At 45.9% G+C, this 25646-nt stretch overlaps 7 non-coding genes across 7 annotated transcripts; 4 read left to right on the forward strand and 3 right to left on the reverse strand.

The window, feature by feature from the left end:
- Positions 1–1605: 1605 nt before the first annotated feature.
- trnan-guu (transfer RNA asparagine (anticodon GUU)) lies at positions 1606–1679 on the reverse strand. The gene has a single exon. It is a non-coding gene; the product is annotated as a tRNA-Asn (tRNA).
- Positions 1680–3591: 1912 nt separating this feature from the next.
- trnan-guu (transfer RNA asparagine (anticodon GUU)) lies at positions 3592–3665 on the reverse strand. Its single transcript has one exon. It is a non-coding gene; the product is annotated as a tRNA-Asn (tRNA).
- Positions 3666–3793: 128 nt separating this feature from the next.
- Positions 3794–3875, forward strand: trnas-cga (transfer RNA serine (anticodon CGA)). The gene has a single exon. It is a non-coding gene; the product is annotated as a tRNA-Ser (tRNA).
- Positions 3876–5577: 1702 nt separating this feature from the next.
- On the reverse strand, positions 5578–5651 carry trnan-guu (transfer RNA asparagine (anticodon GUU)). Its single transcript has one exon. It is a non-coding gene; the product is annotated as a tRNA-Asn (tRNA).
- Positions 5652–11734: 6083 nt separating this feature from the next.
- On the forward strand, positions 11735–11817 carry trnaf-aaa (transfer RNA phenylalanine (anticodon AAA)). The gene has a single exon. It is a non-coding gene; the product is annotated as a tRNA-Phe (tRNA).
- Positions 11818–13722: 1905 nt separating this feature from the next.
- Positions 13723–13804, forward strand: trnaf-aaa (transfer RNA phenylalanine (anticodon AAA)). The gene has a single exon. It is a non-coding gene; the product is annotated as a tRNA-Phe (tRNA).
- Positions 13805–15707: 1903 nt separating this feature from the next.
- On the forward strand, positions 15708–15791 carry trnaa-agc (transfer RNA alanine (anticodon AGC)). Its single transcript has one exon. It is a non-coding gene; the product is annotated as a tRNA-Ala (tRNA).
- The last annotated feature ends 9855 nt before the right edge of the window (positions 15792–25646 follow it).

Consider the following 25646-nt stretch of genomic DNA (forward strand, 5'->3'; position numbering starts at 1 on the left):
TTCAAGCAGAAAGTATAACAAGCACTTCACCCCATTATGACATTACGAGAGGCCTAAGCCAAAGGAGAATACTACGTTATTTAACGCTCTTGGAACCGTCAAAGCAATTTTAACCGTCGAAAATATTTTATTTTGCAACCCATTGAAGAAAATGCACGTCTTCCGCGCAGCCATCTTCCAGTTGATGCTGCTTCCTACTGCGATGCTTATTTAATGAACTAAGGCAGACGAGCCACAGTTCTCAACACCGCCGGCCTAAATCGCTACATTAGATCATAAGAAATAGGAGCAGGATTTGGCCATGCGGCCCTCGATCATGCTCCGCCATTCAATAAGATCATGGCTGATCCTCTACCTCAACTGAAAGTTACCGACCTTGCCCCATATACCTTGATTTCCGTAATGTACATATCCATCTCAGTTAGGAATGTACTCAACGACTGAACCACCACAGCCCTCTGCGTTAGAAAGCTCCAAAGATACACAACCCTTACAATGAAGCAATTTCTCCTCATCTCAATCTTAAATGGCCGGCCCCTTATTCTGAAACTTTGACCCCTAGTTCGGGCTCCACAGCCAGGGTAAACAACCTCTCAGAATCCGCCCAGTCAAGCTATGAAAGAATTTATATGTTCTTCCTTCGTAGCGTCTGCTGAATTCATTTCACCACAGAAAACTATGTTTAGCTGGATGGACAACCAGCAGGAAAAACAATGCAGCCAAAGATTTATTCTCCAACCACATTCCCTGAGGCACGCGGCCATACAAAGGGACAAAAGCAGCACACAAGAGAAAAGGCGATTTGAATCCCGTTCGTAGTGTCGAATTTCCTCAATTTGACCGAACGCCATATGAAGCAACAATTTGAATCAGATATTGCATTTAATTTCAGTCGCAAAATGTTAAGCGATCACACACTGCAAACCGCACGCAAAAAGAAAATCACAAGGCCCGTGCGAGGCACTAAACCGCATTCAAATACAGCAACCAAATCAGTTAGCGTCAAAGATTTTGTCACTAGAAATTCATACCTCTAGCATTTGGCTGAAAACAAGAGATTGCAGGGGCTGCTCGCTTCTCGGCCGCGGCGCTAGCGACAGCAACAAGTCATCCGGTCACAGCTGAGTCCTCCAACTTACTGGAACTGCATGTGACAGAGCAGTTCAATTCTCAGGCCCTGATTGGACACATTCAATGGGGGTGTTCTCGCGCCGCTCTATGTGATTGGTTGGTTGTTGTCATGTGATCAGGGTGCAGAGCGATGCAAGGAAGCTGCAGTTCTCTGGCAATTGTAATAGTTGCAAGCTTTCCATTCTAATCCATGTATGTGCAAACCTGAGGAAAGTGTAGAAAAGGGTTTTCAGAATGGATTATCCACTGTGGCCGATTTTCCTGCTGGATTTTAATGCAAGAACGCTGCACTTGGAGTATTGGTATAAGGGATGTAGAATACCCATGCTGCCTGGCAGAAGACTGATCGATGAAGCGATTGTTCCCATTGGAAACAGGAAGGCAGCAGCAGTATGCTCACCACTGTTCATTTCACGGAATCAAAGACTCCATTTTTAAACAATAGATGAGTTTGCAAAAATTAAAAGTTACTCACGTCTCTGGGTGGGCTCGAACCACCAACCTTTCAGTTAACAGCCGAACGCGCTGGCCCATTGCGCCACAGAGACAGACACGAAAATGTTTGCAATTGTAATTATTCCACATGAACACATGTGATTATGTGCCAGAGTGTTCACAGCAGAGGCACCGATTTCGAAGCAAATGAGAAGCTGCGTGGGCCAAACCACCGTCAGGGTAGTCGTGGCCGAGTGGTTAAGGCGATGGACTAGAAATACATTGGGGTTTCCCCGCGTAGGTTCGAATCCTGCCGACTACGTCACCGAGGGCGTCGTCCCAAATGATCGGTTTTTACTTAATTTGAACTGCTGCCTTTCGGTTCCTCTGCCGAGATTCAAAGCCACAATCAAACAAAGTTTCAAGCAGAAAGGAAACAAGCACTTCACCCCATTATGACATTACGAGAGGCCTAAGCCAAAGGAGAATACTACGTTATTTAACGCTCTTGAAACCGTCAAAGCAATTTTAACCGTCGAAAATATTTTATTTTGCAACCCATTGAAGAAAATGCACGTCTTCCGCGCAGCCATCTTCCAGTTGATGCTGCTTCCTACTGCGATGCTTACTTAATGAACTGAGGCAGACGAGCCACAGTTCTCAACACCGCCGGCCTAAATCGGTACATTAGATCATAAGAAATAGGAGCAGGATTTGGCCATGCGGCCCTCGATCATGCTCCGCCTTCCAATAAGATCATGGCTGATCCTCTACCTCAACTGAAAATTACCGACCTAGCCCCATATACCTTGATTTCCGTAATGTACATATCCATCTCAGTTAGGAATGTACTCAATGACTGAACCATCACAGCCCTCTGCGTTAGAAAACTCCAAAGACACACAACCCTTACAATGAAGCAATTTCTCCTCATCTCAATCTTAAATGGCCGGCCCCTTATTCTGAAACTTTGACCCCTAGTTCGGGCTCCACAGCCAGGGTAAACAACCTCTCAGAATCCGCCCAGTCAAGCCATGAAAGAATTTATATGTTCTTCCTTCGTAGCGTCTGCTGAATTCATTTCACCACAGAAAACTATGTTTAGCTGGATGGACAACCAGCAGGAAAAACAATGCAGCCAAAGATTTATTCTCCAACCACATTCCCTGAGGCACGCGGCCATACAAAGGGACAAAAGCAGCACACAAGAGAAAAGGCGATTTGAATCTTGTTCGTAGTGTCGAATTTCCTCAATTTGACCGAACGCCATATGAAGCAACAATTTGAATCAGATATTGCATTTAATTTCAGTCGCAAAATGTTAAGCGATCACACACTGCAAACCGTACGCAAAAAGAAAATCACAAGGCCCGTGCGAGGCACTAAACCGCATTCAAATACAGCAACCAAATCAGTTAGCGTCAAAGATTTTGTCATTCGAAATTCATACCTCTAGCATTTGGCTGAAAACAAGAGATTGCAGAGGCTGCTCGCTTCTCGGCCGAGGCGCTAGCGACAGCAACAAGTCATCCGCTCACAGCTGAGTCCTCCAACGTACTGGAACTGCATGTGACAGAGCAGTTCAATCCTCAGTCCCTGATTGGACACATTCAATGGGGGTGTTCTCGCGCCGCTCTATGTGATTGGTTGGTTGTTGTCATGTGAACAGGGTGCAGAGCGATGCAAGGAAGCTGCATTTCTCTGGCAATTGCAATAGTTGCAAGCTTTCCATTCTAATCCATGTATGTGTAAAACTGAGGAAAGTGTAGAAAAGGGTTTTCAGAATGGATTATCCACTGTGGCCGATTTTCCTGCTGGATTTTAATGCAGGAACGCTGCACGTGGAGTATTGGTATAAGGGATGTAGAATATCCATGCTGCCTGGCAGAAGACTGATCGATGAAGCGATTGTTCCCATTGGAATACAGGAAGGCAGCAGCAGTATGCTCACCACTGTTCATTTCACGGAATCAAAGACTCCATTTTTAAACAATAGATGAGTTTGCAAAAATTAAAAGTTACTCACGTCTCTGGGTGGGCTCGAACCACCAACCTTTCAGTTAACAGCCGAACGCGCTGGCCCATTGCGCCATAGAGACAGACACGAAAATGTTTGCAATTGGAATTATTCCACATGAACCCATGTGATTATGTGCCAGAGTTTTCACAGCAGAGGCACCGATTTCGAAGCAAATGAGAAGCTGCGTGGGGCCAAACCACCGTCAGGGTAGTCGTGGCCGAGTGGTTAAGGCGATGGTCTCGAAATCCATTGGGGTTTCCCCGCGCAGGTTCGAATCCTGCCGACTACGACACTGAGGACGTCGTCCCAAATGATCGGTTTTTACTTAATTTGAACTGCTGCCTTTCGGTTCCTCTGCCGAGATTCAAAGCTGCAATTAAACAAAGTTTCAAGCAGAAAGTCTCACAAGCACTTCACCCCATTATGACATTACGAGAGGCCTAAGCCAAAGGAGAACACTACGTTATTTAACGCTCTTGAAACCGTCAAAGCAATTTTAACCGTCGAAAATATTTTATTTTGCAACCCATTGAAGAAAACGCACGTCTTCCACGCAGCCACCTTCCAGTTGATGCTGCTTCCTACTGCGATGCTTACTTAATGAGCTAAGGCAGACGAGCCACAGTTCTCAACACCGCCGGCCTAAATCGGTACATTAGATCATAAGAAATAGGAGCAGGATTTGGCCATGCGGCCCTCGATCATGCTCCGCCATTCAATAAGATCATGGCTGATCCTCTACCTCAACTGAAAATTACCGACCTAGCCCCATATACCTTGATTTCCGAAATGTACATATCCATCTCAGTTAGGAATGTACTCAACGACTGAACCACCACAGCCCTCTCCGTTAGAAAACTCCAAAGATACACAACCCTTACAATGAAGCAATTTCTCCTCATCTCAATCTTAAATGGCCGGCCCCTTATTCTGAAACTTTGACCCCTAGTTCGGGCTCCACAGCCAGGGTAAGCAACCTCTCAGAATCCGCCCAGTCATGCCATGAAAGAATTTATATGTTCTTCCTTCGTAGCGTCTGCTGAATTCATTTCACCACAGAAAACTATGTTTAGCTGGATGGACAACCAGCAGGAAAAACAATGCAGCCAAAGATTTATTCTCCAACCACATTCCCTGAGGCACGCGGCCATACAAAGGGACAAAAGCAGCACGCAAGAGAAAAGGCGATTTGAATCCCGTTCGTAGTGTCGAATTTCCTCAATTTGACCGAACGCCATATGAAGCAACAATTTGAATCAGATATTGCATTTAATTTCAGTCGCAAAATGTAAAGCGATCACACACTGCAAACCGTACGCAAAAAGAAAATCACAAGGCCCGTGCGAGGCACTAAACCGCATTCAAATACAGCAACCAAATCAGTTAGCGTCAAAGATTTTGTCATTAGAAATTCATACCTCTAGCATTTGGCTGAAAACAAGAGATTGCAGGGGCTGCTCGCTTCTCGGCCGCGGCGCCAGCGACAGCAACAAGTCATCCGCTCACAGCTGAGTCCTCCAACGTACTGGAACTGCATGTGACAGAGCAGTTCAATCCTCAGGCCCTGATTGGACACATTCAATGGGGGTGTTCTCGCGCCGCTCTATGTGATTGGTTGGTTGTTGTCATGTGATCAGGGTGCAGAGCGATGCAAGGAAATGCAGTTCTCTGGCAATTGTTATAGTTGCAAGCTTTCCATTCTTATCCATGTATGTGTAAACCTGAGGAAAGTGTAGTAAAGGGTTTTCAGAATGGATTATCCACTGTGGCCGATTTTCATGCTGGATTTTAATGCAAGAACGCTGCACGTGGAGTATTGGTATAAGGGATGTAGAATATCCATGCTGCCTGGCAGAAGACTGATCGATGAAGCGATTGTTCCCATTGGAAACAGGAAGGCAGCAGCAGTAGGCTCACCACTGTTCATTTCACGGAATCAAAGACTCCATTTTTAAACAATAGATGAGTTTGCAAAAATTAAAAGTTACTCACGTCCCTGGGTGGGCTCGAACCACCAACCTTTCAGTTAACAACCGAACGCGCTGGCCCATTGCGCCACAGAGACAGACACGGAAATGCTTGCAATTGGAATTATTCCACATGAACCCATGTGATTACGTGCCAGAGTGTACACAGCAGAGGCTCCGATTTCGAAGCAAATGAGAAGCTGCGTGGGTCCAAACCACCGTCAGGGTAGTCGTGGCCGAGTGGTTAAGGCGATGGACTAGAAATCGATTGGGGTTTCCCCGTGCAGATTCGAATCCTGCTGACTACGTCACCGAGGACGTCATCCCAAATGATCGGTTTTTACTTAATTTGAACTGCTGCCTTTCGGTTCCTCTGCCGAGATTCAAAGCTGCAATCAAACAAAGTTTCAAGCAGAAAGTATAACAAGCACTTCACCCCATTATGACATTACGAGAGGCTTAAGCCAAAGGAGAATACTACGTTATTTAACGCTCTTGAAACCGTCAAAGCAATTTTAACCGTCGAAAATATTTTATTTTGCAACCCATTGAAGAAAATGCACGTCTTCCGCGCAGCCATCTTCCAGTTGATGCTGCTTCCTACTGCGATGCTTATTTAAAGAACTAAGCCAGACGAGCCACAGTTCTCAACACCGCCGGCCTAAATCGGTACATTAGATCATAAGAAATAGGAGCAGGATTTGGCCATGCGGCCCTCGATCATGCTCCGCCATTCAATAAGATCATGGCTGATCCTCCACCTCAACTGAAAATTACCGACCTAGCCCCATATATCTTGATTTCCGTAATGTACATATCCATCTCAGTTAGGAATGTACTCAACGACTGAACCATCACAGCCCTCTGCGTTAGAAAACTCCAAAGATACACAACCCTTACAATGAAGCAATTTCTCCTCATCTCAATCTTAAATGGCCGGCCCCTTATTCTGAAACTTTGACCCCTAGTTCGGGCTCCACAGCCAGGGTAAACAACCTTTCAGAATCCGCCCAGTCATGCCATGAAAGAATTTATATGTTCTTCCTTCGTAGCGTCTGCTGAATTCATTTCACCACAGAAAACTATGATTAGCTGGATGGACAACCAGCAGGAAAAACAATGCAGCCAAAGATTTATTCTCCAACCACATTCCCTGAGGCACGCGGCCATACAAAGGGACAAAAGCAGCACACAAGAGAAAAGGCGACTTGAATCCCGTTCGTAGTGTCGAATTTCCTCAATTTGACCGAACGCCATATGAAGCAACAATTTGAATCAGATATTGCATTTAATTTCAGTCGCAAAATGTTAAGCGATCACACACTGCAAACCGTACGCAAAAAGAAAATCACAAGGCCCGTGCGAGGCACTAAACCGCATTCAAATACAGCAAACAAATCAGTTAGCGTCAAAGATTTTGTCATTAGAAATTCATACCTCTAGCATTTGGCTGAAAACAAGAGATTGCAGGGGCTGCTCGCTTCTCGGCCGCGGCGCTAGCGACAGCAACAAGTCATCCGCTCACAGCTGAGTCCTCCAACGTCCTGGAACTGCATGTGACAGAGCAGATCAATCCTCAGGCCCTGATTGGACACATTCAATGGGGGTGTTCTCGCGCCGCTCTTTGTGATTGGTTGGTTGTTTTCATGTGATCAGGGTGCAGAGCGATGCAAGGAAGCTGCAGTTCTCTGGCAATTGTAATAGTTGCAAGCTTTCCATTCTAATCCATGTATGTGTAAACCTGAGGAAAGTGCAGAAAAGGGTTTTCAGAATGGATTATCCACTGTGGCCGATTTTCCTGCTGGATTTTAATGCAAGAACGCTGCACGTGGAGTATTGGGATAAGGGATGTAGAATATCCATGCTGCCTGGCAGAAGACTGATCGATGAAGCGATTGATCCCATTGGAAACAGGAAGGCAGCAGCAGTATGCTCACCACTGTTCATTTCACGGAATCAAAGACTCCATTTTTAAACAATAGATGAGTTTGCAAAAATTAAAAGTTACTCACGGCTCTGGATGGGCTCGAACCACCAACCTTTCAATTAACAGCTGAACGCGCTGGCCCATTGCGCCACAGAGACAGACACGAAAATGTTTGCAATTGGAATTATTCCACATGAACCCATGTGATTACGTGCCAGAGTGTTCACAGCAGAGGCACCGATTTCGAAGCAAATAAGAAGCTGCGTGGGTCCAAGCCACCGTCAGGGTAGTCACGGCCGAGTGGTTAAGGCGATGGACTAGAAATCCATTGGGGTTTCCCCGCGCAGATTCGAATTCTGCCGACTACGGCACCGAGGACGTCGTCCCAAATGATCGGTTTTTACTTAATTTGAACTGCTGCCTTTCGGTTCCTCTGCCGAGATTCAAAGCGACAATCAAACAAAGTTTCAAGCAGAAAGTATAACAAGCACTTCACCCCATTTTGAAATTATGAGAGGCCGAATCCAAAGGAGAATACTCCGTTATTTAACGCTCTTGAAACCGTCAAAGCAATTATAACCGTCGAAAATATTTTATTTTGCAACCCATTGAAGAAAATGAACTTCTTCCGCGCAGCCATCTTCCAGTTGATGCTGCTTCCTACTGCGATGCTTATTTAAAGAACTAAGCCAGACGAGCCACAGTTCTCACCACCGCCGGCCTAAATCGGTACATTAGATCATAAGAAATAGGAGTAGGATTTGGCCATGCGGCCCTCGATCATGCTCCGCCATTCAATAAGATCATGGCTGATCCTCTACCTCAACTGAAAATTACCGACCTAGCCCCATATATCTTGATTTCCGTAATGTACATATCCATCTCAGTTAGGAATGTACTCAACGACTGAACCATCACAGCCCTCTGCTTTAGAAAACTCAAAAGATACACAACCCTTACAATGAAGCAATTTCTCCTCATCTCAATCTTAAATGGCCGGCCCCTTATTCTGAAACTTTGACCCCTAGTTCGGGCTCCACAGCCAGGGTAAACAACCTCTCAGAATCCGCCCAGTCAAGCCATGAAAGAATTTATATGTTCTTCCTTCGTAGCGTCTGCTGAATTCATTTCACCACAGAAAACGATGATTAGCTGGATGGACCACCAGCAGGAAAAACAATGCAGCCAAAGATTTATTCTCCAACCACATTCCCTGAGGCACGCGGCCATACAAAGGGACAAAAGCAGCACACAAAAGAAAAGGCGACTTGAATCCCGTTCGTAGTGTCGAATTTCCTCAATTTGACCGAACGCCATATGAAGCAACAATTTGAATCAGATATTGCATTTAATTTCAGTCGCAAAATGTGAAGCGGTCACACACTGCAAACCGTACGCAAAAAGAAAATCACAAGGCCCGTGCGAGGCACTAAACCGCATTCAAATACAGCAAACAAATCAGTTAGCGTCAAAGATTTTGTCATTAGAAATTCATACCTCTAGCATTTGGCTGAAAACAAGAGATTGCAGGGGCTGCTCGCTTCTCGGCCGCGGCGCTAGCGACAGCAACAAGTCATCCGCTCACAGCTGAGTCCTCCAATGTACTGGAACTGCATGTGACAGAGAAGTTCAATCCTCAGGCCCTGATTGGACACATTCAATGGGGGTGTTCTCGCGCCGCTCTATGTGATTGGTTGCTTGTTGTCATGTGATCAGGGTGCAGTGCGATGCAAGGAAGCTGCAGTTCTCTGGCAATTGTATTAGTTGCAAGCTTTCCATTCTAATCCATGTATGTGTAAACCTGAGGAAAGTGTAGAAAAGGGTTTTCAGAATGGATTATCCACTGTGGCCGATTTTCCTGCTGGATTTTAATGCAAGAACGCTGCACTTGGAGTATTGGTATAAGGGATGTAGAATATCCATGCTGCCTGGCAGAAGACTGATCGATGAAGCGATTGTTCCCATTGGAAGCAGGAAGGCAGCAGCAGTATGCTCACCACTGTTCATTTCACGGAATCAAAGACTCCATTTTTAAACAATAGATGAGTTTGCAAAAATTAAAAGTTACTCACGTCTCTGGCTGGGCTCGAACGACCAACCTTTCAGTTAACAGCCGAACGCGCTGGCCCATTGCGCCACGGAGACAGACATGAAAATGTTTGCAATTGGAATTATTCCTCATGAACCCATGTGATTATGTGCCAGAGTGTTCACAGCAGAGGCACCGATTTCGAAGCAAATGAGAAGCTGCGTGGGTCCAAACCACCGTCAGGGTAGTCGTGGCCGAGTGGTTAAGGCGATGGACTAGAAATCCATTGGGGTTTCCACCCGCAGGTTCGAATCTTGCCGACGACGGCACCGAAGACGTCATCCCAAATGATCGGTTTTTACTTAATTTGAACTGCTGCCTTTCGGTTCCTCTGCCGAGATTCAAAGCTGCAATCAAACAAAGTTTCAAGCAGAAAGTATAACAAGCACTTCACCCCATTATGACATTACGAGAGGCCTGAGCCAAAGGAGAATACTACGTTATTTAACGCTCTTGAAACCATCAAAGCAATTTTAACCGTCGAAAATATTTTATTTTGCAACCCATTGAAGAACATGCACGTCTTCCGCGCAGCCATCTTCCAGTTGATGTTCCTTCCTACTGCGATGCTTATTTAATGGACTAAGCCAGAAGAGCCACAGTTCTCAACACCGCCGTCCTAAATCGGTATATTAGATCATAATAAATAGGAGCAGGATTTGGCCATGCGGCCCTCGATCATGCTCCGCCATTCAATAAGATCATGGCTGATCCTCTACCTCAACTGAAAATTACCGACCTAGCCCCATATACCTTGATTTCCGTAATGTACATGTCCATCTCAGTTAGGAATGTACTCAACGACTGAACCACCACAGCCCTCTGCGTTAGAAAACTCCAAAGATACACAACCCTTACAATGAAGCAATTTCTCCTTATCTCAATCTTAAATGGCCGGCCCCTTCTTCTGAAACTTTGACCCCTGGTTCGGGCTCCACAGCCAGGGTAAACAACCTCTCAGAATCTGCCCAGTCAAGCCATGAAAGAATTGATATGTTCTTCCTTCGTAGCGTCTGCTGAATTCATTTCACCACAGAAAACTATGTTTAGCTGGATGGACAACCAGCAGGAAAAACAATGCAGCCAAAGATTTATTCTCCAACCACATTCCCTGAGGCACGCGGCCATACAAAGGGACAAAAGCAGCACACAAGAGAAAAGGCGATTTGAATCCCGTTCGTCGTGTCGAATTTCCTCAATTTGACCGAACGCCATATGAAGCAACAATTTGAATCAGATATTGCATTTAATTTCAGTCGCAAAATGTTAAGCGATCACACACTGCAAACCGTACGCAAAAAGAAAAGCACAAGGCCCGTGCGAGGCACTAAACCGCATTCAAATACAGCAATCAAATCAGTTAGCGTCAAAGATTTTGTCATTAGACATTCATACCTCTAGCATTTGGCTGAAAACAAGAGATTGCAGGGGCTGCTCGCTTCTCGGCCGCGGCGCTAGCGAAAGTAACAAGTCATCCGCTCACAGCTGAGTCCTCCAACGTACTGGAACTGGATGTGACAGAGCAGTTCAATCCTCAGGCCCTGATTGGACACATTCAATGGGGGTGTTTTCGCGCCGCTCTATGTCATTCGTTGGTTGTTGTCATGTGATCAGGGTGCAGAGCGATGCAAGGAAGCTGCAGTTCTCTGGCAATTCTAATAGTTGCAAGCTTTCCATTCTAATCCATGTATGTGTAAACCTGAGGAAAGTGTAGAAAAGGGTTTTCAGAATGGATTATCCACTGTGGCCGATTTTCCTGCTGGATTTTAATGCAAGAACGCTGCACTTGGAGTATTGGTATAAGGGATGTCGAATATCCATGCTGCCTGGCAGAAGACTGATCGATGAAGCGATTGTTCCCATTGGAAGCAGGAAGGCAGCAGCAGTATGCTCACCACTGTTCATTTCACGGAATCAAAGACTCCATTTTTAAACAATAGATGAGTTTGCAAAAATTACTCACGGCTCTGGGTGGGCTCGAACCACCAACATTTCTGTTAACAGCCAGAACGTGCTGGCCCATTGCGCCACAGACACATGCACAAAGATGTTTGCAATTGGAATTATTCCACATGAACCCATGTGATTATGTGCCAGAGTGTTCACAGCAGAGGCACCGATTTCGAAGCAAATGAGAAGCTGCGTGGGTCCCAACCACCGTCAGGGTAGTCGTGGCCGATTGGTTAAGGCGATGGACTAAAAATCCATTGGGTGCTTCTCCGCGCAGGTACGAATCCTGCCGACTACGGCACCGAGAACGTCGTCCCAAATGATCGGTTTTTACTTAATTTGAACTGCTGCCATTCGGTTCCTCTGCCGAGATTTGAAACTGCAATCAAACAAAGTTTCAAGCAGAAAGCATAACAAGCACTTCACCCCATTATGACATTACGAGAGGCCTGAGCCAAAGGAGAATGCGACATTATTTAACGCTCTTGAAACCGTCAAAGCAATTTTAACCGCCGAAAATATTTTATTTTGCAACCCATTGAAGAAAATGCACGTCTTCCACGCAGCCATCTTCCAGTTGATGCTGCTTCCTACTGCGATGCTTATTTAATGAACTAAGCCAGACGAGCCACAGTTCTCAAAGCCGCCGGCCTAAATCGGCACATTAGATCATAAGAAAGAGGAGCAGGATTTGGCCATGCCGCCCTCGATCATGCTCTGCCATTCAATAAGATGATGGCTGATCCTCTACCTCAACTGAAAATTACCGACCTAGCCCCATATACCTTGATTTCCGTAATGTACATATCCATCTCAGTTAGGAATGTACTCAACGACTGAACCACCACAGCCCTCTGCGTTAGAAAACTCCAAAGATACACAACCCTTACAATGAAGCAATTTCTCCTCATCTCAATCTTAAATGGCCGGCCCCTTATTCTGAAACTTTGACCCCTAGTTCGGGCTCCACAGCCAGGGTAAACAACCTCTCAGAATCCGCCCAGTCCAGCCATGAAAGAATTTATATGTTCTTCCTTCGTAGCGTCTGCTGAATTCATTTAACCACAGAAAACTATGTTTAGCTGGATGGACAACCAGCAGGAAAAACAATGCAGCCAAAGATTTATTCTCCAATCACATTCCCTGAGGCACACGGCCATACAAAGGGACAAAAGCAGCACACAAGAGAAAAGGCGATTTGAATCCCGTTCGTAGTGTCGAATTTCCTCAATTTGACCGAACGCCATATGAAGCAACAATTTGAATCAGATATTGCATTTAATTTCAGTCGCAAAATGTTAAGCGATCACACACTGCAAACCGTACGCAAAAAGAAAATCACAATGCCCGTGCGAGGCACTAAACCGCATTCAAATACAGCAACCAAATCAGTTAGCATCAAAGATTTTGTCATTAGAAATTCATACCTCTAGCATTTGGCTGAAAACAAGAGATTGCAGGGGCTGCTCGCTTCTCGGCCGCGGCGCTAGCGACAGCAACAAGTCATCCGCTCACAGCTGAGTCCTCCAACGTACTGGAACTGCATGTGACAGAGCAGTTCAATCCTCAGGCCCTGATTGGACACATTCAATGGGGGTGTTCTCGCGCCGCTCTATGTGATTGGTTGGTTGTTGTCATGTGATCAGGGTGCAGAGCGATGCAAGGAAGCTGCAGTTCTCTGGCAATTGTAATAGTTGCAAGCTTTCCATTCTAATCCATGTATGTGTAAACCTGAGGAAAGTGTAGAAAAGGGTTTTCAGAATGGATTATCCACTGTGGCCGATTTTCCTGCTGGATTTTAATGCAAAAACGCTGCACTTGGAGTATTGGTATAAGGGATGTAGAATCTCCATGCTGCCTGGAAGAAGACTGATCGATGAAGCGATTGTTCCCATTGGAAGCAGGAAGGCAGCAGCAGTATGCTCACCACTGTTCATTTCACGGAATCAAAGACTCCATTTTTAAACAATAGATGAGTTTGCAAAAATTAAAAGTTACTCACGTCTCTGGGTGGGCTCAAACCACCAACCTGTCAGTTAACAGCCGAACGCGCTGGCCCATTGCGCCACAGAGACAGACATGAACATGTTTGCATTTGGAATTATTCCACATGAACTCATGTGATTATGTGCCAGAGTGTTCACAGCAGAGGCACCGATTTCGAAGCAAATGAGAAGCTGCGTGGGTCTAAACCACCGTCAGGGTAGTCGTGGCCGAGTGGTTAAGGCGATGGACTAAAAATCCATTGCGGTTTCCCCGCGCAGGTTCGAATCCTGCCGACTACGGCGCCGAGGACGTCGTCCCAAATGTTCGGTTTTTACTTAATTTGAACTGCTGCCTTTCGGTTCCTCTGCCGAGATTCAAAGCTGCAATCAAACAAAGTTTCAAGCAGAAAGTATAACAAGCACTTCACCCCATTATGACATTACGAGAGGCCTGAGCCAAAGGAGAATACTACGTTATTTAACGCTCTTCAAACCGTCAAAGCAATTTTAATCGTCGAAAATATTTTATTTTGCAACCCATTGAAGAAAATGCACGTCTTCCGCACAGCCATCTTCCAGTTGATGCTGCTTCCGACTGCGATGCTTATTTAATGAACTAAGCCAGACGAGCCACAGTTCTCAAAACCGCCGGCCTAAATCGGCACATTAGATCATAAGAAATAGGAGCAGGATTTGGCCATGCCGCCCTCGATCATGCTCTGCCATTCAATAAGATGATGGCTGATCCTCTACCTCAACTGAAAATTACCGACCTAGCCCCATATACCTTGACTTCAGTAATGTGCATATCCATCTCAGTTAGGAATGTACTCAATGACTGAACCACTGCAGCCCTCTGCGTTAGAAAACTCCAAAGATACACAACCCTTACAATGAAGCAATTTCTCCTCATCTCAATCTTAAATGGCCGGCCCCTTATTCTGAAACTTTGACCCCTAGTTCGGGCTCCACAAACAGGGTAAATAACCTCTCAGAATCCGCCCAGTCAAGCCTGAAAGAATTTATATGTTCTTCCTTCGTAGCGTCTGCTGAATTCATTTCACCACAGAAAACTATGTTTAGCTGGATGGACAACCAGCAGGAAAAACAATGCAGCCAAAGATTTATTCTGCAACCACATTCCCTGAGGCACGCGGCCATACAAAGGGACAACAGCAGCACACAAGAGAAAAGCGATTTGAATCCCGTTCGTAGTGTCGAATTTCCTCAATTTGACCTAACGCCATATGAAGCAACAATTTGAATCAGATATTGCATTTAATTTCAGTCGCTAAATGTTAAGCAATCACACACTGCAAACCGTACGCAAAAAGAAAATAACAAGGCCCGTGCGAGGCACTAAACCGCATTCAAATACAGCAACCAAATCAGTTAGCGTCAAAGATTTTGTCATTAGAAATTCATACCTCTAGCATTTGGCTTAAAACAAGAGATTGCAGGGGCTGCTCGCTTCTCGGCCACGGCGCTAGCGACAGCAACAAGTCATCCGCTCACAGCTGAGTCCGCCAACGTACTGGAACTGCATGTGACAGAGCAGTTCAATCCTCAGGCCCTGATTGGACACATTCAATGGGGGTGTTCTCGCGCCGCTCTATGTGATTGGTTGGTTGTTGTCATGTGATCAGGATGTAGAGCGATGCAAGGAAGCTGCAGTTCTCTGGCAATTGGAATAGTTGCAAGCTTTCCATTCTAATCCATGTATGTGTAAACCTGAGGAAAGTGTAGAAAAGGGTTTTCAGAATGGATTATCCACTGTGGTCGATTGTCCTGCTGGATTTTAATGCAAGAACGCTGCACTTGGAGTATTGGTATAAGGGATGTAGAATATCCATGCTGCCTGGCAGAAGACTGATCGATGAAGCGATTGTTCCCATTGGAAACAGGAAGGCAGCAGCAGTATGCTCACCACTGTTCATTTCACGGAATCAAAGACTCCATTTTTCAACGACAGATGAGTTTGCAAAAATTAAAAGTTACTCACGTTTCTGGGTGGGCTCGAACCACCAACCTTTCAGTTAACAGCCGAACGCGCTGGCCCATTGCGCCACAGAGACAGACACGAAAATATTTGCAATTGGAATTATTCCACATGAACCCATGTGATTATGTGCCAGAGTGTTCACAGCAGAGGCACCGATTTCGAAGCAAATGAGAAGCTGCGTGGGTCCAAACCACCGTCAGGGTAGTCGTGGCCGGGTGGTTAAGGCGATGGACTAGCAAATCCATTCGGGTTTCCCCGCGCTGGTTCGAATCCTGCTGACTTACAGCACCGAGGACGTCGTCCCAAATGATCGGTTTATACTTAATTTGAACTGCTGCTTTCCGGTTCCTCTGCCGAGATTCAAAGTTACAATCAAACAAATTTCAAGCAGAAAGTATAACAAGCACATTACGAGAGGCCAAAGGAGAATACTACGTTATTTAACGCTCTTGAAACCATCAAAGCAATTTTAACCGTCGAAAATATTTTATTTTGCAACCCATTGAAGAAAATGCACGTCTTCCGCGCAGCCATCTTCCAGTTGATGCTGCTTCCTACTGCGATGCTTATTTAATGAACTAAGCCAGACGAGCCACAGTTCTCAACACCGCCGGCCTAAATCGTTACATTAGATCATAAGAAATAGGAGCAGGATTTGGCCATGCGGCCCTCGATCATGCTCCGCCATTCAATAAGATCATGGCTGATTCTCTACCTCAACTGAAAATTACCGACCTAGCCCCATATACCAAGTAAAAAGTCACAAAACACCAGGTTATAGTCCAACAGCTTCATTTGAAATCACAAGCTTTCGAAGCGCTGCTCCTTCTTCAGGTGAAGTGGAGAAATGCATAAAGACACAGCTTATATCGTCAGAGAATCATGTCAGATGTTTACAGGTAACCTTTCCAACTGCCATTAATCACACCTCGGCAGAGAGATAAGCACAGCAGTCAAAGGTGTGAATGGTGTCCAAACAGGTCAGTCAGGGAAACATTACATCAAAGAACAATGAGGTGGGGTCACAAGGGGTCAAATATTGCAGATGCTGGGGTCTGTATGAAAAACAAAAAAAGAGACAAAAAACATTTTTTTTTTTTTTTTTTGGCTTGAAATCACAGCAGGTCCGGCCGCATCCATGTAGAGAGAACAAGCCAATGTCGACTCGAGTCTGGATGACCCTGCATCAGGTGGGGTTACATGTAGCGTGACGATCTGCTCAGACGAGGAGGAACGCGATGGAATCCTACAGACACTGAAAGACGCCCTTGTAAGAACGGGATATGATGCTCGACTCGTCGATCGACAGTTCCGACGGGCCACAGCGAAAAATCGCATAGGCCTCCTCAGAAGACAAACACGGGACACAACCAACAGAGCACCCTTCGTCGTCCAGTACTTCCCCGGAGCGGAGAAACTACGCCATGTTCTTCGCAGCCTTCAACATGTCATCGATGACGACGAGCACCTCGCTAAGGCCTCCACGCCTCCACTACTCGCTTTCAAACAGCCGCCTAACCTCAAACAGACCATCGTTCGCAGCAAATTACCCAGCTTTCAGGAGAACAGCGACCACGACACCACACAACCCTGCCGCAGCAACCTCTGCAAGACATGCCAGATCATCAACACAGATACCATCATCACACATGAGGACACCACCCACCAGGTACATGGTACATACTCATGTGACTCGGCCAACGTTGTCGACCTCATACGTTGCAGGAAAGGATGCCCCGGAGCATGGTACATCGGCGAGACCATGCAGACACTGCGACAACGGATGAACGGACACCACGCAACAATCACCAGGCAGGAGTGTTCCCTCCCAGTGAGGGAACACTTCAGCAGTCAAGGACATTCAGCCTCCGATCTTCGGGTAAGCATTCTCCAAGGTGGCCTTCGAGACACACGACAACGCAAAATCCTAAGCCAAAGGAGAATACTACGTTATTTAACGCTCTTGAAACCGTCAAAGCAATTTCAACCGTCGAAAATATTTTATTTTGCAACCCATTGAAGAAAATGCACGTCTTCCACGCAGCCATCTTCCAGTTGATGCTGCTTCCTACTGCGATGCTTATTTAATGAACTAAGCCAGACGAGCCACAGTTCTCAACACCGCCGGCCTAAATTGGTACATTAGATCATAAGAAATAGGAGCAGGATTTGGCCATGCGGCCCTCGATCATGCTCCGCCATTCAATAAGATCATGGCTGATCCTCTACCTCAACTGAAAATTACCGACCTAGCCCCATACACCTTGATTTCCGTAATGTACATATCCATCTCAGTTAGGAATGTACTCAACGACTGAACCACCACAGCCCTCTGTGTTAGAAAACTCCAATGATACACAACCCTTACAATGAAGCAATTTCTCCTCATCTCAATCTTAAATGGCCGGCCCCTTATTCTGAAACTTTGACCCCTAGTTCGGGCTCCACAGCCAGGGTAAACAACCTCTCAGAATCCCCCCAGTCAAGCCAGGAAAGAATTTGTATGTTGTTCCTTCGTAGCGTCTGCTGAATTCATTTCACCACAGAAAACTATGTTTAGCTGGATGGACAACCAGCAGGAATAACAATGCAGCCAAAGATTTATTCTCCAACCACATTCCCTGAGGCACGCGACCATACAAAGGGACAAAAGCACGGTGGCATAGTGGTTAGCACTGTTGCCTCACAGCGCCAGCAGACCCGGGTCCGAGTCCGACCTCGGGCGACTGTCTGTGTGGAGTTTGCACATTCTCCCCGTGTGTGCGTGGGTTTTCTCCGGGTGCTCTGGTTTCCTCCCACAGTCCAAAGATGTGCAGGTTAGGTTGATTGGCTGTGATAAATTGACCCTTAGTGTTAGAGGGATTAAATACGTGGGGTTACAGGGATAGGGTGGGATGTGTGTTGGTGTAGGGGTTACAGGGATCGGGTGGGATATGTGTGGGTGCAGGCTCGATGTGCCGAAATGGCCTCTATCTGCACTGTGGGGTTTTTGTGATTTCTGTGAAAAGCAGCACACAAGAGAAAAGGCGATTTGAATCCCGTTCGTAGTGTCGAATTTCCTCAATTTGACCGAACGCCATATGAAGCAACAATTTGAATCAGATATTGCATTTAATTTCAGTCGCAAAGTGTTAAGCGATCACACACTGCAAACCGTACGCAAAAAGAAAATCACAAGGCCCGTGCGAGGCACTAAACCGCATTCAAATACAGCAGCCAAATCAGTGAGCGTCAAAGATTTTGTCATTAGAAATTCATACCTCTAGCATTTGGCTGAAAACAAGAGATTGCAGGGGCTGCTCGCTTCTCGGCCGCGGCGCCAGCGACAGGAACAAGTCATCCGCTCACAGCCGAGTCCTCCAACCTGCTGGAGCTGATTGTGACGGAGCATCTCAATCTTCAGGCCCTGATTGGACAGATGTAATGGGGGCGTTCTCGAACCGCTGTATGTGATTTGTTGGTTGTTGTCTCATGATCGGGGTGCGGGGCGATGCAAGTAAGCTGACGTTCTCTGGCAATTGTTATTGCTTCAAATCCTTCCGTTCTTATCAATGAAATTGATAAACTGAGGAAAGTGTAGAAAATGATGTTCAGAATGGATTATCTACTGTCGCCGATTTTCCAGGTGGATTTTAATGGCAAGAAAGCCGCACTTGGAATATTGGTAAAAGGGAAGTAGATTATCCAGGGTGCCAGGCATGAGACTGGTCGCTGAAGCGATTGTTCCCATTGGAAGCAAGAAGGCAGCAGCAGTATGCTCACCACTGTCCATTTCACGGAAACAAGAACTCCATTTTTATACAATAGATAATAGGAAATATTTGCTCTCACAATCACAAGTTCCTCAGACGAATGGAATGAAAAACAAAGCTAAACCTCATCCTGAACAGACAGTCCAGCTCGCCACCTGTGTATTTTCTCCTATCGTTGTCTTAAAGTAACGTTCCCTGTGTAGATTGGACAGGTTGATAATATATTCTGAGAATCACAGAAACCCCACAGTGCAGATAAAGGCCATTTCGGCCCATTGAGCCCGCACCGACACATATCCCACCCTATCCCTGTAACCCCACGTATTTAATCCCCCTAACATTAAGGGTCAATTTATCATAGCCAATCAACCTAACCCGCACATCTTTTGGACTGTGGGAGAAAACCGGAGCACCCGGAGAAAACCCACACAAACACGGGCAGAATGTGCAAACTCTACACAGCACAGTCACGTGAGGCCGGATTCGCACCTGGATTATCTGACGCTGTGAGGTAACAGGTGCAAACCACTATGCCACCGTGCTGCCCTGGTTCTTGTTATTCTTGTTATATTAAACGGATTGAAGCACAGGAGCAGATGAGATGCACTTTTCAACAGGGAAGTCTGTCAGGGCAAACGGGGAAGTGGCTGTGAGATGGTGGTTGCGAGAGTGGCAGCATGAGTGGCGCGGTCGATAGATTTTAAGGACTGGAAAAAATGTTTAACCTTGGCCTCAGACTCTGGAACGCCTAAAACAACATTTGGAGATACTGGGAAGTGAACCCAAAATTTCATACATGCGAAGCATACACTCTACCACTGAGCTATATCCCCTACTGGTATCATATTGTAATGCAGTACAGAAGACCTGGCAGCCTCTTCTTTCTGATCTCCCTGTGTTTTCTCAGTATGTGCTGAAGAAGGAGCTCCTGAAGCAACTGTGGGTGAAGAGAAGAATTCTGGCATCGTCAGGAACAGTGGAAGGGGAAATGAGAAGGACGTCTTCTGGAAATATTTGGCCTCGTTCCTATAGGAAAAATAGTAGACTGAGAGTAGAGCGCATGCAGTCCTTTAACATTATGGAGGAGTTAAAGTCATAGACTGTCATGCCTGTGCCGGCTCTTCAAAAGAACTGTCAAATTTCATCCCACACCCCAGCGTTTTTCCCACAAGCCTGCAGATTATTGCAGTTCAAAAACATGTCCTATTGCCTTTTGAGGTTGCTTTGAATCTGACTCCACTACCATTTTAGGTAATGTGTTCCTGCACTTAACAAGCGCCTGCGCGCCAGTATATATTACATCTATTATCTCTGGTTACCTTTCCAATTGTCAGAGGAAATAGTTTTCCTACTTGACCTATCACACCACTTCAAGTTTTTGAAAATCTCTACCATTTCTGCTTTAAGGAGAACAACCCCAGGTTCTCCAATCTCTCCACATAACTTGGTACCATTCTAGAAATCTGCTCTGCACCCTCTCCAAGGCCTAGCCATCCTTCCCAAAGTGTATGCCATAATTGAACACAATAGTCCCGCTGAGGGTAACCAGTGTTTTAGGAAGATTCAGCATAACTGCTTTAGTTTTCTTCTCTATTCCTCTATTGATAAAGCCAAGGTTCCCATGTGCTTTTTAACAACCGTGTCCTGCCAGCATCAAAGATTTGTGCACACACACCGCCGGGTCTCTCTGTTCATGCACCCGTCTGAAATTCTACCATTTCGTTGATTTTGCCTCTCCTCATTCGTCCTAACAAAATATATTACGTCACACTTCTCTGCGTTAACTTCCATCTGCCATGTTTTGTCCCATCCTTCTTGAAGGCGATCAGAGAGTCAGCTCCCACAACACCGGAGTGCAACGCATTACTGCTCTCTGGAAAAATAAAACCACCTAAAATCCAGTCTATTTCTCCCTCTGTGTCAGCTTGAGAATATATTCGTGATATAATAATCGGAATGGAGCGCAGGAGCAGAGGGGAGGTGCTGTTCAACCTGGAAGTTTAGAAGGGCGAACAGGGAAGCGGCGGTGAGATGGTGGCAGCAACGAGCAACAAAATTGTAAGAAGCGGTGGAATCTGAGTAAGTGAGATACAGCGCACGTGGAGACGTGTGCGTGAACAGAAATGATAGCATCGAAAGTTTAAGAAGTGAGATAGATATTGGCAAAACTGTCTGGCTTGCATCGTATAACGTTTTCTGTGAAACGAAATTTATAAATGCAACCATAACTGGCAGCGGTGGGATTCTGAACCGTGCCTGCCGAAAGAGACGGGAACCTAAATCCAGCGCCTTAAACCGCTCGGCCACGCTACCACAGCAATCAATTGCGGAATCTGAAAATAGTAACTGGTGAATGAAATGAGGCTTGGTCTTTTAAATAAAAGGGGAAACAAAAGGAAATTAAATTCGTGGTCGGCAACTCTCTTCTGATGCAACCCACCAGATCAGAAGAAGCTACCGGTTCACAGGGCAACACTAATTAATAGATCTTTGTTGGAACACACCCAATATAAATTTAATTCATAATTTATCCGTGTTGTGTATTGCAAGCAGGAAGTTGGTGTAAGTAAAGTGTGATAAGAATAAGTGCGATTTGATTGTGTGCAGCAATAGAGGTTTTTATTGTTGGTGTAAATAAGACTGCTAATAGCAGAGGATGTTTTCGATCCATCGACCTCCGGGTTATGGGCCCAGCACGCTTCCGCTGCGCCGCTCTGCTGTCGGTTGGTGCCGAATCCCGGCTGGTTTTTCGGTTCCGATGGCGCACGGTGCTGTGTGTTAGCGAGACCAATTTCAGCATCCAGGCTGTGTTGAAAGCTACAGCATGGCGCTCAAACAGCCCAGTGACCCGGACCTCGCAAGACCCGTGCTGGGAAGCTCACATGGCTGAACAATGTCACAAGGACATTCAGAATACTCCACCCACAATGGGACAGACACAGAATGCCACACAGAAAACTAGCAAGGGTCTTTCTGGCCACAAAAGGGAGGGACAGAGAAAGACACTGAAGAAACCAGAGAGAGAGAGACAGGCCTAATAAAGTGAGGGAGAGATAGAGACGGAGGGAAAACCGAGCAAGCGACAGAAACAGAGAGGGTTTGTAGACAGACAGGACAACGGAGACTGAGATGAAGAGAGAGAGAGAGACTTGCATGAAGGAGCTTTCTGCAGGGGAAAGATGTTCCCCGTTACATAAAGTTGTTCCCTGTTGTGTGAAGATGTTCTCTGTTGTGTAAAGGTTTTCCCTGTTGTTTAGAGATGTTGTCTGCTTTGTAAAGATGTCCGATATTGAGTAATGTGTTTCCTGTTGTGTAAAGGTTCTCCGTGTTGTGCAACGGTGTTCCGTCTTGTGTGAAGGTATTCCTTGTTGTGTAAAGGCCAAGGCCACCATCTGGAGCTGGAGAGGCGGCGCTCAGGAATGCGTTGAGAGGAAGGGGAAGGCCAAGGCTGCTCCAAGTTTGCAGCATTTGCAGCTTATGTTGGTGCGAATAACGTGATTAGAAAGTTGTGTGGCAGATTCTTGTGTTTACTGCAAGAAGGAAGTTGCTGTAAGTAAAGTGTAAAGTGTGATAAATAAAACCTGACGCATTGAGCCTGAAATGTATCATAATTATAAGAGGAGAGAACAATAGGAAAAGTTTGCCCAGCGAATCACAACTTCCTCAGACTAATGGTATGAAAAACACATCTGACTCACATCCTGAAGTCAGAGTCCAGATCCCACCCACCCTTTTTTTTACAGAATGGATCTTCTCTTAACCATGTCTTAATGTAACTTTCACTGTCTGGATAGGTTAGATTGAACAAAAGATACTCGTGTTACATTAATCGGATTGGAGCACAGGAGCAAATCGGAGGGGCTGTTGAACCGGCAAGATTGGAAGGGCGAACGGGGAAACGACGGAGTGATGGTGGGTGCGAGTTTGACAGCAATGGGGGCGCGGTCGGTAGATTGTAAGAAATGGAAGAAACAAAATTGTAAAAGTGGTGCATATCTGAATAAGTGAGAGGCAGCAGGTATGGAGACGAGTGAGTGAACGAGCTGAATTCAGTTGGTTGGGTGGCGGTGTTTGTAGTGTTCGGGACGGTGTTCAGGCCAATTATGCACAAGAGGAAATTCTGCAATCAGACCTATCTGCCAATAACAACTGAAGGAAAATGTGACATAAAACTGAACAAAACCACCGTGCCTGCATGGTTTACGTCTGTTGGCCAAGCGGCAAAATTTACGAATACCGCAATATCAGCCTGTAGTGGGATTCGAACTCTAGCCCCCGAAGCGACTGCAATCTTGATCCAGCGCCTTAGTCCGCTCGGCCATGCTACCACATCAAAGCTATCTGGAATCTGAAACTAGTGACTGGTGATTGAAAAGTGGCTTGGTCTTGAAAGTAAAAGGGGAAACAAAAGGAAATTAAATTCGTGATCGGCAAACTCTCTTCTGATGCAACCCACTTGATCAGAAGAAGCTACCTGTTCACAGGGCAACACTGATAAATAGATCTTTGTTGTAACACACCCTTTGTAAATTTAATTAATAATTTATCCCTGTTGTGTATTGAAAGCAGGAAGTTGTTGTAAGTAAAGTGTGATAAAATCAGTGCGATTTGATTGTGTGTAGCAAAAGAGGTTTTTATTGTTGGTGTAAATAAGAATGCTAATAGCAGAGGATGGCTTTCGATCCATCGATCTCTGGGTTACGGGCCCAGTCACGCTTCCGCTGCGCCACTCTGCTGCCGGCTGGTGCAGAATGCCGGCTGGTGTTTAGCTTTCGATGCCCCACGGTGCTGTGTGTTAGCGAGACAAATTTCAGCATCCAGGCTGTGTTGAAAGCGACAGCATGGCCGTCAAACAGCCCAGAGACCCGGACCCCGCAGCACCCGTGTTGGCAGGCTCACATGGCTGCGTAATTTCACAAGGACACTCAGTATTACTCCACCGACATTGGGACAGACACAAAATGACACACAGAAAACTAGCAAGGGTCTTTCTCGCCACACAAAGGGAGGGATAGAGAAATACACTGAATAAACAAGAGTGAGAGAGAGAGAGAGAGAGACAGACCGAATAACACAAGGGAGAGACAGAGACTGAGGGAAATCCGAGGCTTCGAGAGAAACAGAGAGGGTTTGTAGACAGACAGGGAAACGGAGACTGAGATGAGGAGATAGACTTGCATGAAGGTGCTTTCTGCTGTGTAAAGAAATTCCCTTTTGTGTAAAGATGTTCCCCGTTATATAAAGTTGTTCACTGTTGCGTAAAGATGTTCTCTGTTGTGTAAAGGTTTTCCCTGTTGTTTAGAGGTGTTGTCTGCTTTGCAAAGATGTCCGATATTGAGTAATGTGTTTCCTGTTGTGTAAAGGTTCTCCGTGGTGTGCAACGGTGTTCCGTCTTGTGTGAAGGTATTCCTTGTTGTGTAAAGGCCTAAGACCACCATCTGGTGCTGGAGAGGCGGCGCTGCAGGAATGCGTTGAGAGAAAGGGATGGGTGGAGTTACTCCCGAGTATACTGGTGAGGCTTAGGGCAACCCCGAATAGAACTACGGGGCTGACATCTTTTGAACTAATGACCGGACGAACAATGACACTGCCGGAAGGAGACACTACCGGGTGTGAGGATGCAGGGCCCCTGAAGGATAGAACTAGGAGATTTAATAAAAAATTGTGTACGCAATTACACGCTCTCAGGAATGAGGCCAGAGACCAACAGATTATATGAGATCTAGAACAGCATACACGGGACGAACAGAAGGAGGTTCCAGTAATAGGTAGCAAGGTAATGGCAAAACTAATCCCTGACAAACCAGGGTTAGCACCTCGAATGTCAGGACCCTACGAGGTATTGATGAACAGTGACACATGCGCTTGTATATACGAGTCTGGAACAGGTAAAGGAAGGTGGAAACTTAGAAACATAGAAACATAGAAGATAGAAGCAGGAGTAGGCCATTCGGCCCCTCGAGCCTGCTCCACCATTCAATGCGATCATGGCTGATCATCCAAATCCCTGCTTTCTCCCCATAACCCTTGATCCCTTTAGCCTTAAGAAATATATCTAACTCCTTCTTGAATATATTTAATGAATTGCCCTCTACTGCATTCTGTGGTAGAGAATTCCACAGGTTCATCACTCTCTGGGTGAAGAAATTCCTCCTCATTACTGTCATAAATGGCTTACTCCTTATCGTTAGACTGTGACCACTGGTTCTGAACTCCCCAACCATCGGGAACATCCTTCCAGCATCTAGTTTGTCTAGTCCTGTTCGAATTTTATAACTTTCAATGAGATCGCCCCTCATTCTTCTAAACTCCAGCGAGTATAAGCCCAATCGACCAAATCTCTCCTCATACGTCATTCCTGCCATCCGAGGTACCAGCCTGGTGAATC

Source organism: Somniosus microcephalus, unplaced genomic scaffold (genome assembly GCF_052327205.1).
Source record: "Somniosus microcephalus isolate GS21.2 unplaced genomic scaffold, FLI_Smic_1.0 unresolved_chr9, whole genome shotgun sequence".
Classification (NCBI taxonomy): Eukaryota; Metazoa; Chordata; class Chondrichthyes; order Squaliformes; family Somniosidae; genus Somniosus; species Somniosus microcephalus.